The sequence below is a fragment of the Microtus ochrogaster genome, unplaced genomic scaffold, assembly GCF_000317375.1.
Source record: "Microtus ochrogaster isolate Prairie Vole_2 unplaced genomic scaffold, MicOch1.0 UNK5, whole genome shotgun sequence".
Lineage (NCBI taxonomy): Eukaryota > Metazoa > Chordata > Mammalia > Rodentia > Cricetidae > Microtus > Microtus ochrogaster.
Genome location: NW_004949103.1, coordinates 4,469,484 through 4,480,924, shown reverse-complemented (window position 1 = coordinate 4,480,924; position 11,441 = coordinate 4,469,484). Strand labels below are relative to the sequence as shown.

At 43.1% G+C, this 11,441-nt stretch overlaps 1 pseudogene; it reads left to right on the top strand.

The window, feature by feature from the left end:
- Window positions 1-8,709, top strand: part of LOC106144319 — an 11,656-nt pseudogene extending 2,947 nt beyond the window's left edge.
- The last annotated feature ends 2,732 nt before the right edge of the window (window positions 8,710-11,441 follow it).

The following is an 11,441-nucleotide window of genomic DNA, read 5'->3' as shown; positions in this document are numbered from 1 at the left end:
GTTCAATGCTATTTTGTCATGGGGTCCAGAGAACAATTTTGTTCACAGGGTCTAGAGAACAACTGAGTTGGAATGATGTCTTATAACAATAAAATTCCTGTATTTAAGAAGAAAGAGCTTCCATAAGAATGAGCTAAGGGTAAGACTGTAGGGCATTTAATTATTGACTAATGGCATAGGAGCCCAGATCATTGTGGGGAGCCAGTAGTCCTGGGCTCTAGTAACCAGCTGCTCAAGCCATGGAGGGCAAGCTAGTAAAAGAGTACCCCCCCACACACACTTCCTGGCAGTTCCTGCCTCCAATTTCCTATCCAGTTTGAGCGTCTATCCTAACTTTCTTCAGTCGTGGACTATGGAATTGAAAGGCATAAAGCCCCTAGATTACTTGTTCCACTTGAATGTGGAAATATGATAAAAAGCAATATAACCCAAACTGAAAGGGAGACATAAGAGTGGAGATAGGGGATGGGTATGTGGAGATGATTGTAACATACACACAAAGAGACAATTGAATCAAACCTTGTGTGTAATCATACTCAGCCTTTCAGGGACATGTCTAGCAAAGAATGGAAGGCCAGCTGGCAAAATAAATCCACCTGCCACAGCACTGACCCCTCTCAGTGAACTCTATTCTTGGTAGCACATGTGTAATAAAGACATCATGAGTTGGATAGGGAAGGTGTGCTACAGAGTCTTAGGCCAATCTTGTCAAATCATTTGAGAGGGAACCACTTAAGAAAATGCTTGCGTGGTGCTAAGAATGTCACTCTCCAACCAGCACAGGTACGACAAAGGAGTTTAATGAAGAAATCCTTTTAATGCTGGTCCCAGCTACTGAGGACCTCACCATACACATGCCTACAACAAACCCAAGTGCTTCTTCAGGCCCAGAACTCAAGTCACCAGTTCCTCGACGACAGTTTCTCAGGATACCAACTCCTGGGTATCCAAGCTAAAGCCCTAGTCACTCCTGCCAGCCATCCTGCCCCCTATTTATAAGGTATTCAAGAACACTCGTCGGGAATTGTGTTACTGTCATAACTTGATTACAGAAGGCAAGCTAGTTGAAGTCTACTTGAGACTTCAGAAAAACTCACATTTGAAGCAAAACTGTCATATTCCCCAAACATCAAGGCCAAAGTGAAGCAAGTTTCCAAGAAACCCAAAACAGTTAAAGTCCAGGCCTCAAAGCTTCAAGAGGAAGAGAGCCACGAAGGTAGATTTGAAGTTATAACTCAGAAACAGTCATCTTTTTTTGTAGCCTGGGAAAGAATTGCCATGAGAGTTGCTCACACTAGGGCTGTGAAGCTTCAGCCTCTTCCCTCGAATGTCAAGGCCTTTCTGCCCCCAGTCACTGCAAGCAGATGGTACCTAGTCCTTGCCAGACAGATCCTGCAGATAAGGCAGGCTGGGTTTGCCTGCAGGTCCACGCTGGTCATACCTGGGTTACAAGAAAGTACCCAAAGGATTATATCTCTCTTCCTATTGCCATCCTGTGTTGGCCCATCCCCGGGAGTGGAAGATAACGCTGTGTCAAGAATGTGTGCACAGCAATAGAAGAAAAATTGAAAGAGACAAATGCTCTGAAAGGAAATAAAATACACTCCCCTCCAAGTTTGCCATGCTAGACTGACGTCAAGATTTTCTGAGGTGAATAGACACATCATATAATGGCTAAAGAACTGGACATCCATCCCTTTGTCTGATTTTTGATACTATTGTTTTCTGAACCCCATGAACACAATTGTGTCCACAGGTTCCAGAACAATTGGAGTGGAAGGATGCCTACAACAAAATAAAATTTCTGTCTTCAAGCAAAGAGAGAAAGTACTTCCATTAGATGGGGTTGAGGGCATGCTTGTAGGGCATTTAATAGTGATTAATGGCATAAGGCCTAGACCTTTGTGGGGTGCCAGTATTCCTGGGCTCTAGAAGAATCTAGCTTGCTCTCCATGGCTTGAGCAGCTGGTAAGAGTACCCCCCCCCTCCATGGCAGTTTCTGCCTCCAGGTTCATTCCCAGTTTGAGTCTCTATCCCAAATTCCTTCAGTGATGGACTATGGAATTGGGATGCATGAAGCAAGTAAACCGTATCCTTTTCGAGTTACGTTTTATCATGGCGTTGCTTCCCAGCAATAGTAATCAAACTCAGAGGGACACATGAAAGGATTGGAGAAAGGGGAGAGTAGGTGGAAATAAGTTTCTCACACACACACAAGACAGGCAATAGAATCAAACCTTAGTGTGTAATCATACTCAGCCTTTGAGTGACATGTCTTGCTGAGAATGGAAGACATCTGGCAAACTAAATCCACCTGCCACAGCACTGACCCCAATCAGGGGAACTCTACCTATACTTGGACACTTTCCTTAAATGGATGCTGGTCTAGATCATTGAAAACCCTTGGACAAGCAGTGAATATAAAGATAGGAATCCTCTTTAGGAAGACCTTCATGCCAAGGGAGAAGGGTTGCATTAAATCTCAATTCCCAGAAAAATGCATCCCATAGTCAATCAAATATCAGCTCATTCAGATGCTGATCTAAGTAGAAATCCCTGGTGGATCATTAAGTGAAGTATAGAGCCAGCAGGCACTCGTGATACTTTATGATCCCTAATTACATACAGATTGGTACTGCTAGCCTGTTAGTATATACAACACGACCATGATGGAGAAGGTGTCCCTCTGCACCAATTCCAGGTGCTGCTGGGAGGGGAGCCTCATCCTAGTTCAGTGCAGAAGAGAGGCTATCTTCTGACCTATCATCTACCCTGTACTCCAGTTACTTATGAGCCATGTAAGCACACATGTAGCCTATTTTGACAGCTGGAGTTTGAGTTAGAAGGTAACGGGTGGCTGAGTCCTATTTCTTCAAAGTGTAGACTCCTAGGTCTCCCTCCCAGTGAATTCAAGGACAAGATTTAGCCATCTCATCTCTTCACTAAGGCACATGTGCATTTAGTCATGTGATTCCCTTTCAGGACATGCCCCCTACAGACCAAGGCACTGCTTTGAGAAGGATGCAGCATTCTTGAGTTCAGTTTGAATGAAGCTGACCAGTAAGCTATAAAATGGCCAAGCTGTCCCTTCAAATGGCATGATTAAAGACCCCACCTGCACTATTTATTTTCACCTAAAAATCATGTGTTAAGATTCCTTGTGGTCAACATTGCTATTTAATACCAAGACATTTATGAAGTCTAAATTAAGGCTTAATAGCTTTGAGATGGATAATGGTGTGCACTGGCCAAGGTCATGTGCTCTAGAGAATTTAGAACATAGTCCTCAAGTGAATTCATCTAGGACTTCAATGTAGCATGAAACATTCAAAGGGAAAATCAGGTACTGAGACCCCACATACCCTATAGGGAGGACTATGAAGTCCATAGGCTCTGGACATATAGACATCCATGCTTTTAAAAGTTGAGGACTCTGGACACCATCTTCCTGAAGCACGGATGCTATGTGTACACTATTACCACTGTATCATTCGAACACCCTGCCAGTAGTTTTAAACCAAATTGTCCCCAGGGCTATTATACTGTTTGAAAACCTGAGGTTTGGAGGTAACAGAACCATGAAGCTGTTACATTTCCAAGGAGGCAACTTCAAGAGTGAAATTGTGACAAATAAGCCTTTTTACATATGATTTTGTGCATTTCCATAGGCAGTGCAGTCAATATGTTTCATTTCTATAAAAAAAAAAAAGGTAGTGGGAAGTCCTTGCAAAGTATCATAGCAGCCTCTAGTAGAGCGAGATGAGGCTTCCAGGTAGGACCATGCATTGCCAAGGTTTCCACAGCAGTGCAGCTCTTAACTAACCTTTGTAAATACACTTCGAACATCTAGAAAGAACCATCGCAGACAACTTTAGTACAATTTATAAAGTTGTGACAACTAACCTAGAGACAACTCCTCACCAAATGCCTGTGGAGAGAGTAGACTGCTGGATTAGGTTCCAGGATTCAGAGTTCTATGGTACCAAGTGCACCCACTATTGAAAAGCCCAGCAGTGACTTCTCTTCATTAGTTCAAGGCCAGGTCCAGAGATTCTTACAGACACTGGAAGTGTGTATGTCGTGTCTTCAAATTAAAGGCTAAATTCTTCCTAGAAAATTAAGACTCAGAAACCCACAAGTTCAGTCCACTCCAGACAAAGCATTCACTTGACTTTCTTTCAGCATCTACCCATAGTCCATATGAACCAAGGTGTCAGGTCATATCAAATCCATACCATGGGCACAAATTAAGTTCAAGCCAGTATAGGCATAGTACAGCTCAACGCCATGATGTAACTTTCATGGTATCAAGTGGTGAAAGTTTTCAAAAGTAAGTAATGCAGGAGAAGACTGTCTTAGGCCATGGGAAGTAACTAAGGGAGGAAGGGAGGTAGCAACAATGGTGAGGGGATCATCCTGTACTGGAAAAACATTCATTCCCCTGGATTCTAAGATGATGGAGGAAGGGCTAGAGCATTTAGAACTCTGCCCACGAGAGTCCACAGGTGACTCTCCAACATCTAGGAGCACTAGTGAGCTCGCTTTCCACCCTAAGTAGAGGGCACTCAAAAACTATAGCGGAGTGTGGGAAGAGTGTTCATCACATCTGGAAGGTTAAGGGGTGTCTAGGAAGGATGGTCGAAGGGTGTTGAGAAGCGTCTTATAACATGACAGTACCAAATAAGGTTGTGCTGAGATAAACTTCATTTTGGACCTAGTTTCTTATGCTTTAGAACCTTAGAAAGGAAGGTACAGAGAATCAGAGGTGTCTGGAAACTCTCAAGTCCTTCTGTCACACAAGAACCAAACAACTAGGTTGAACCTTGCAGAGTCACAGTTAAGAATTGAGCCACATGCTTTCTCAGTGTTCATAGTTTAAGGGAGGGGTCATCTGGACACCCTTCATGTCCTCTTTCAAGACTAAGGCCTGTATCAACAAGTGTCCCATCCTGTTCAGGACCATGTAGCCTAGTTTTATAAGCGCTTATCCAACATGTCTCCAGATGAGGCAAAAGCACACCGGAGGGTCTCACTCAACAAGGGCCAGTGGATTTGGGACAGTACAGAATACTGCTGGACCTCATGACCTATACTGCTGTCTTCGCTCCTGTTACATTGCTGATTCATGTGGCAGTTTGAGTGTCATTTTGTCAATCACGCATTGGACAGATGGAGGAAACCCCAGTTTTTCCTCAATTATCTTCCACTAACATTCCTTTGGAACTGTTGCTTCTCGGGTTTCTTTTCTGGGGGTGCCAGCTGTCACTTCAGACCCCCAAGAGCTATTTTAATTCAGTGCTGACAAGATCAGAGGCAGATCGTCCCTATTTCTGTAAATGTTTTGAAATGGTTTTTGAACAGGTGTGCCTATGTTTATCTTTTTTTTTTTTTTTTTGTAAGGATGGGATGTACCTTGCTGGATATTTGGCAAAGATAGCAAGTAAAGTGGTTTGGGTTTAAAGATGCTTTGATGTAAGACTTAGGGGAAAAAATTCATTTGTTGGTGTATGTTAACATTGAATGGGAAAAACTGGTTAGTATGGAAAAATGCTTGTTTTTATGTATAAGTAAAGATTGCTGGAGCTATTTGGGGTCACCCACTTGTATGAAATTTTAAAAAGTAGACTAAGCAAGCTATGGAAAGCAAGCCAGTAAGCAGCATTCCTCCATGGCCTCTGTATCAGGCTCCTGCCTCCAGGATCCTGACCTATTTGAGTTCCTGTTCACTGACTTTCTTCAGTGATGAACAGGAATGCTAAAGTGTAAGCCAAATAAACCCTTTCCTCTCCCAATTTGCTTTGGCAACTGTATTTCATCACACAATAGGAACCCCTCACAGAGACACCAGAAAAGCAAATACTGTCTCATGGCTCAGCAAAGCCACACTGAAAATGATTACATGACCATGGTTCTTTGAAGATATCCTTAAACGTAGTCGTGAAAATTCCAAGTGGGCAGAAGTTCAGTCGATACATTCAATCAAGACAGACGAGGCTCAAGATAAAGACAGTTATCTGTGCACACTCGTGTAAGCAAAGAGATCGGCTGGGCAGAGACCGGATGCCTGGCTTAATGTCCTCAGGCTGCTGCTTGGAGTGCTTGGTCTATGGCTTGGAATGCTGTTTAAGGCTTTTGGAGCTGTTAAAGGTAGGCTCTGTCACCAGATTAGAGGGGATCTTTTAGAGCTATTGCTTCCATGGTAGTAACATGTACTCTGCAAAGTGTCTGCTACCATGTGAACAGGTTCTGTGCCATGTGTTTCCATTGTGATGGACTCATCTGCCACTCCATGCCTTTCTCATGACAGACCTTAAAAAAACCTCAAAGTTTGCTTTTCAGGTAATGACATAATGACATGATAGATATGCTGGTGGAGAATGGACAATAAGTTCTGAGGAACAGGCATCTAGAGAAAGTTGGAGCACTAACCAAAGCACACTATCCAAAGGTCAGTCTACTTGGGGATTAATCCAAAGAATGCACTATAGCCCTGCAAGCAAGCAGTCAGTTTCTCTGCTTTGCACTCGAGAAATCCATCCTGGAAGCCTAAACTGTGTGAATTTAATGGTTTAGGTCCAATATTTAAGCCCCCCAGAAGACTGAAATCGCTTCATCAGGGCAAACCTCTTGTTGGCGAGGCAATGACATCTGACTTTCCATCCTGAACAGCCACCCTAGTGTGGATGCATAATAAGACTAGTGTGGATGCATAAGACATCTCTAGATGAACACCCAATTACAAAGAATCCCCTGGGATTCACCTCAACAAGAGGCCAATATTCAGTATCAACAGAAAAGCTAGCCTGCTTTTACCATACATCCCAGCATATTTGGAAGAATTCTTAAATTCTCAGCAAAAAGCACTTAGGAGGTCTGAATACATGACATGCATATTCAAGTGTGCCATGCATAATTGATTGTGCCATGCAGACCATGCACCATATACTGTCCCTCTCTTCAAGGCAGGTCATGGTACTTAGGAAGACACCTATTGAGGGTCTAGGTGTCATTCGTGAGAGGAGATCTCAGCCATCCTAACAGGACAGTGGTAGCTGAAGTTATTTGCTATGGAGCACCGATACGCTCACACCCTTCTGATATTCTATTCAACTCTTCCTCTTTACAGGCCTCTGTCTCAGAAGACCTTGTGCTAACAAATCTTGACTCAGCCATCTCCTTGAAAGACCTCTTAACCAATCACTACAAAGGACCTGGGCCCCTCATCTGTGTTGTCCAAGTGGGCCAGGAGTCAGACTCTCAACGCTCTTCATAAACCACCTCATTTGTTATAGTCAAGAGAAGGTCCACTAATCCACCATGGATGGCTTATGGTTTTAACAGTGTCAACTTGATGCCATTAGAGCCACCTGAGTAGGCAGTCTCAGCTGAGAAACTGCCCCAATTTTCTGTAACTGAGTGGGGACGATCCACACTAGTTGTGGGTGCCACCTTCTTCCTGGTAACAGTCCAGATAAAAGGATAGAGCAGAAGATGCCTTGCCTTCTTCACTCTTGCTTCTGAGGTGATTTATCCAGTTGCTGTATCAGAAGCAGCTTTTCCAAGCTTCCATTGTGTACTAAGGATAGATGGCTCCCCTAGAATTTTTCAGGTTCTCCACACCAGATAAGGACTGCCGAGGCCCCCAGCCGCAGACTCCCCAGTGAGCCATACCCCAAATGGTGGAGGTGCCACACTCAAGGGTCCAGGAATTACTGTATTCTCAGCTTCTTAGGTGCGATTCACCCACTCTGGCTATTTTGATGCAAGCTCACCTAGCCATTGGATATTTTATCTACTTTTTTCATTGTTTCCGCTCATCTAGAGAATCCCAATTAGAACATCCCAGTACACTTAAGCTAAGGCACCAATTTTGAACCATCATAGAATTCTAGGTATTCTATAATAGGTAGAAAAACTACTTGGGCACTGTCAACTTGACAGTCTTCAAACTGCTAGGAAGAAGCTATGGACACCTGTGGGAGATTATATTCAAGTCAGACCTCAATTTCTAAAGTATATTCTTAATTTCGTTAGTATAGGAAGACAGTCTTAACTGCAGGTAGCACCAGCTCCCCAACGCCAGCTTCTCACTATACCAAACCCTCGGTATCCAAGCTAAAGACTTAGCCACTCCTGCCAGCCATCCTGTTTCCTATTAATGAGGTGTCCAGAAACACTCTTCGGCAATGGTGTCACTCTCATAACTTGAGTAAGGCAAGAACGAAAGTCTACTAGAAACTCTAGAAACTCATTTGAAGCAAAACTGTTAGTCCCCAGACATCTCGAGGCCAAAAATCAAGCCAGTTCCCAAAAAACCCCAGTTCCCAAAAACCCAAAACAGTCAAAGAACACAGGCCTCAAATCTTCAAAAGAGAGGAGGATGGTTTAGTGGTAGTTATTAACTTCAGAAAGGGAATCATCTGTTTTTAACAGCCTGGGGAAGAATTGCCATGAGAGTTGTTCACCCTAAGGCTGTGAAGCCTCAGCCCCTTCCCTTGAATATTATGGCCTTTCTGATGCCAGTCACTGCATGCAGGTGGTGCATTGTCCATGGCAGATAACTCCCTGCAGATAAGGCATGCTGGGTTTGCCTGCAGATGCACACTGGACATACCTGGGTTCCAAGACTGTCCCCAAAGTATACTTCTCTTCCTATTACCAGCCTGTGTTTGCCCATCCCCAGGAGTGGAAGACAACGTGCTGTGTTAAGAATTGTGTACACAGCAAGAGAAGATGAAAAACTTTGAAAGAGACAAGTGCTCTGAAAGGAAATACAAAACACTCCCAAATCTGCCACCTTAGACTGACATCAAGGTTTTGAGGTGAATGGACATGCCCTATAATGTCTAAGGAACTGGACATCCATCCCTGATTTGGACTTGCTCAATGCTGTTTTGTTCATGGGGTCCAGAACACTTGTTCACAGGTTTTAGATAACAATTGATGTGAAAATATGTTAACAAAATAAAATTGCTGTCTTCAAGCAAAAGAGGAAAATACTCCCATAAGATGGGGCTGAGGGTAAGCCTGTAAGGCATTTAGTGGTTCATGGCATACGAGCCCTGCTGGTAGTACTAGGCTCTAGAAGAAATCAGGCTGCTCAAGCGATAGGCAGCAAGCTAGTAAAGGAGCACCCCCTCCCTGGCAGTTCCTGCCTCCAAGTTCATGCCCAGTTTGAGTCTCTATCCTAACTTCCTTCAGGGATGGACTATGGAATTGGGATGTGTGAAGCAAATAAACACTTTCCCTCTTTATTTGCTCTGATGAAACACCATGATAAAAAGCAATAGTAACCCAAACTAAGAGGTAGACATGGAAAGAGATGGAGAAAGGGGAGGGACAGGTCACTCTCCCCCCCCTCTTCCCCCCTCTCTCTCACACACGGGAGGCAATAGAATCAATCCTTATAGTATGTAATCATATTCAGCCTTTGAGTGACAAGTCTGAGAATGGAAGGCATCTGGCAAACTAAATCCACCTGCCACAGCACTGACCTCTCAGTGAGCTCTATTTTTGGACACCTCCCATAGATGGATGCTGTTCTAGGTCATTGGAAACCCTTGGATCCGCAGTGAGTGCAAAGATAGGAATCTTCCTTAGGAAGACCTACATGCCAAGGGACAGGCTTGGGTCAAACTAATTCCTGAGGAAACACATCCCACAGCCAATCAAATAGCGGCTCATTCTAATGCTGATCTCAGAAATCCCTGATGGATCATTAGGTGTAGTATAGAGCCAGAAGGTCTAGTGTTAGACTTTAACATCAACTGGTTACATAGAGATTGGTACTGTCACAATAAAGCTACAGCTTATTGTACAAATCTGGCAGAGTGACAGAATAATGCATACTATGGTAGTAGTGTATCTACATGTGGCAACTGTCTATGATGTTACATTTCCCTTGACATTCAGCTCAGTGGTCACTGACACCTGTAAGCTGTGGAGCGGCAAGCAGCGTCTAAGCACTCTCTAATTGCTCCATAGAAATCTCCCATGACACTGATCTCTGGTTGAGCTTCTATGCTAAGGTTTGCTTTTATGACCTACATTTCTTCCTGAAAGTCTCAGCAGTCTGTTCATGTCAGAAATACTTAACTGTGCAGATCTGGTTTCGCATTCAGCGACAATATGCAAGTAAAACAATTTGTTTCTCCATATGGGGTAATGTCAAGACACTGCTGAGTCCTGGCCCTCCTTGGACCTGATATTATGCAAGCCATCTTTATAGCCTACAGAGCTATTACCCTGAAAATCCTGGGGCAAGTCATTATTCAAAAAGAATGACCTTCAATCAAGGCAATGTGCCATGGGACAACATGAACCAAAGTCACTAAACCCTAAAGTCAGATGAGCTAGACAATTAGCAATACCTTTCCCATAGCTAAGTTCATGACATTTTTTTAATGTTCTGAAGCTTACATAGGAGTCCAGCAACTGCCAATGGCTATGCCCTTGACCACAGAAAATACAGAGATTTGTAAAGGAAACACTGTTCCAAAGACAGGAAATTTCTTCCTCCAACTAGAACAAGCCCTGAGAGGATAGATGAGCCAGTATCTAGCCGCATTCTCAAAAGTCTCAAACCAGACTAACAGATAGCTTAGTCAAGTCCAGCCATAGCAAATCCAGAGGAATACCAGTAAGTGTGCCCAGTACTTCAAGGAACAAATGCTGCTTTAAGGAATAAATGCCATCCATCCAACTAGTTGACAATTCCATAGATGAATGATACAAATTAGAAGCTATTTGCCAAGCACAAGAATAGTATACTAAGGATCTGAATCAAGAAAAAAATCTTGAAGGCCCAAGTCCAAGGTTAAATAGTGAAGAACAAATGGCATTTGGCCATAATAATCTAGACAGGGTGGCTTGTATTCCAAATTTTTTTTAATCTAGTAAAATTGTAAAAAATGGCAATCTTACCAAAAGCAATTTACAGATTCAACACAATGCCCAGAAAAATTCAGACCCCGAAAGAGCAGTACTCAACTTTATGTGAAAAACCAAAAAACCAAGGATAGCCAAGAACAATCCTGTACAATAAGAGAACCTCTAGCGGCATCAAAATCTGACTTCAAACTCTACTACAGAGCTACAGTCTGAGAACAGCCTGGTATCGGCATAAAATCAGACAGGAGAGTCAATGGAACTGAATTGAAGACCAGGATATTAATCCACACACCTTCAAACACCTGATTTTGACAAAGCAAAACATAAAATGGAAAAAAGAAACCATGTTTAACAAATGGTGCTGACATAACTGGATATCAACATGTAGATGAAAATAGATCCTTACCATGCACAAAATTCAAATTCAAATGGATCAAAAACAAAGCCAGCTACACTGAACCTCATAGAAGAGAAAGTGGGAAGGATGGGCAGAAGGTGCCTTGCCTTTACTCTTGCTTCTGAGGTGATTTATCCAGTTGCTATGTTAGAAG